Below are 2,885 nucleotides of genomic sequence, written 5' to 3' on the forward strand. Positions count from 1 at the left end.
CTTTATTGCTTTAAATAGGCAAGATGTGGTTTGCCTTTCTTTCACTGCTCATGTTTGCTTTGTGTTCCTTAACAACAATAACTTGCCGTTCATATTGCTCTTCAAGGTCGCTAAAGACCCCCTCCTCCCTTACTCATTCCACTCATTTGTAACCAAGATTCTCAGTGCTGCTCACGGAGGCTCCCTCAGCCCAGTGTCTTCTGTGCATAAAGCAGTAGATGGTGGGTCCAGTTACATTAAATATCAGGTAATATTGGTACTTTTAACTTTGCTGTGAGAATCCTCAAGATGGAAGCATTATCCTCTGCTTACAATTGCTGTAGGCAAGAATGTGCACCAACCCTCCCAGGAGTATAAGGATCATCACCATCACCATTGTAAGATGACAGCTCTTTACAGTTCACATATCTTTGTCCTGGTTATTCTCCCTCTTAATCATTGAGAGTCTTGTGGCCAGGTGTGGTGGTTCATGCCTATAATTCTAGTGCTTGAGAGGCCAAGGCAGCAGGATTGCTTGAGAGGAGGTGGAGAATGCAATGAGCTATGATCTCGCTGCCACTGTGCTCCAGCTAGGTGACAGAGCAAGAGCCTGTCTTGAAAATTATTTTAAAGGAGTCCTGCAAGATAGGTGTGAATTCTTCTAGAGTGCAGCTGAAAAGTTAAATGGCTTGTCCTAGAGTACACAGCTCAGCAGAGCCAAGAGTAAAATTGAAATCCAGTGCTTTCCATCCATGCTGCGGTGAACCTCCACTAGAGTTTTATGGAAGTCCAACTTCCTGGCAATAGGGAGAAAAAGCAATTATAGCCTTTCTTGATATTTAACCTAGCTAACAACTTCAGCCCAGAGAAAATCTTCCAAAAGTCCAAGACAGACAGGTCTGGATGTGTATACTTTCACCCATCAACCATAACCTTAAATCTGAAGCCAGGAATTAGAAAGAAATTCTCAGGGTAACATGATTATTTCAGTCATGAAGTCTCGCTTCCAGCACCCGTGAGACTAGCCGTGAGACTTGGGCAAATTACTTAACCTTAATTTCTTCAGTCTGTAAAATGGGGATATAATATTGGGTAACACACTAAGCATCATATCAGGGATATAATTTGGGTGTTTTTCTCCATCCTCCCAGATGTCTCTGATCCCACTGTAACCAAACTCCAAATGCTAGGGTCTTCCTCTGCCAATTTCACAGTTTCTGTACATATTTTCCAGGCACTTGTACCACTCACCACCCTGCAAAAGGGACTGGGCCCTAAGCTTGTGCAGTGATTAATTTTTTCTAAGTCTTTTCCATCCGCCTGCCGTTATGCTACAAGATCTCTGGGTAAAGGACTAGCCAGGTCCGTCTAACACATACTTTGGTGTGACTTAACAAACTGGTCTACCACTTTCAGCCTGAAGTGACAGTGCTTTTTAATGTTGGTTGCAGTCAGAGGGCTGTTGCGCCCTCCCAAGCACTTCAGCTTCCTTGCACGGCCTCTCCTTGACTTCTGTCTGTCCCTGCCAGCAGCTCTTCATGGGACCTATCCCGACACTCCAAGAAAGCAGAAAAGGGAGTTCCTGATGCAAAAAGTAAAGAGCTTTCATCTGAGGAAGGCGAGTCCTTTTAAATCATCAGGCCTGGAGAGACAGTAAAATGAGAGCAATCATATCCCACTCCTTCTTTTGAGTTATATATTCATTTTTTTAGACTGCTTGCTATCGCCACAGGTAGCTATAATAATGCCACACTGGACACTATCACCTATAGTTTCATAATGAGTAGCCAGTCATTCATCTAAGTTATTTCTGTAAACCAGTAAGAATTCTTGACAAACAGCCCTGTACCAGCCCACTCTGTCCCCTTCTTTTGCCTTTAAAATCCTTCCTGTGGCGTACATATACCATATTTTCTGTATCCCATCTGTCATTGAAGGGCATTTAGGTTGGTTCCATGTCTTTGCTATTGTAAATAGTGCTGCAATGAACATTCGTGGCATAAAAAGGAATGAGAGCATGTCTTTTGCAGGACCATGAATGGAGCTGGAGGCTACCATCCTTAGCAAACTGACACAGGAACAGAAAATCAAATACCACATATTCTCACTTATAAGTGGGCACTAAATGATGAGAACACATGGACACAAAGAGAGGAACAACACACACTGGGGTCTATCAGAAGGTGGAGGTTGGGAGGAGGGAGAGGAGGAAAAAAACTCTATTGGGTACTAGGCTTTGTATGTGAGTGATGAAATAATCTGTACAATAAACCCTCGTGACATGAGTTTATCTGTATAACCTACACATGTACTCCTGAACCTAAAATAGAAGTTATTTTTGTTTTGTTTTGGTTTGGTTTGGTTTTCTAAAAAACCTGCTTGTAACAAAGGCTGTAGGAAGCTCACAGCCAAGGGTACCTGGGTCTGAGTCTTCCAGGCAGCTGTCCTCATTTTGGTTCAAGTAAACTTTGAATTATACTTTGTGTCTCAGCCTCTTCCCTTTAGGTTGACACTGAGCAGAGTAAATAACTGAATGGCCCCTGCTTCTCTGTCTGAAGCTTGAACTCCTCATAAGAGGACTTCCTGCTCTGAGATAGGAGGGAGCCTCGCTCAGAAGAAGGAGTTTGTGTCTGCTGAGGACACAGTTTCATCCAATGAGGTCAGCAGGGCTGTTGGCAGCTTCCGTTAATTCCGCTGGGGCAGGCAAGTGGCAAGTGGCAGTTACTTAAGCTGAGGATGCTGGGATGGATTTTTACATGAGAAGTTGGCCCTTAAATCAGGAGCCCAACTTAAGTACCCAAGGAAATGGAACACCGAGGAGAGGGACATCACATACACCACCAAATCCTCTTGTTAGTCTCTGATTTCCACATCCTTTTCCAAAACTTCAGGCCAGCTCACAGCCT

At 43.7% G+C, this 2,885-nt stretch overlaps 1 long non-coding RNA gene across 1 annotated transcript; it reads right to left on the reverse strand.

The window, feature by feature from the left end:
- Positions 1-540: 540 nt before the first annotated feature.
- On the reverse strand, positions 541-2,681 carry LOC117090686. The gene is made up of 3 exons (XR_004440090.1): positions 2,398-2,681; positions 1,359-1,621; positions 541-776 (listed from the first exon to the last, which is right to left on the reverse strand). It is a non-coding gene; the product is annotated as an uncharacterized LOC117090686 (long non-coding RNA).
- Between the last annotated feature and the right edge of the window lie 204 nt (positions 2,682-2,885).

This window comes from Trachypithecus francoisi, unplaced genomic scaffold (assembly GCF_009764315.1).
Source record: "Trachypithecus francoisi isolate TF-2019V2 unplaced genomic scaffold, Tfra_2.0 Lachesis_group11, whole genome shotgun sequence".
Taxonomy (NCBI): Eukaryota; Metazoa; Chordata; class Mammalia; order Primates; family Cercopithecidae; genus Trachypithecus; species Trachypithecus francoisi.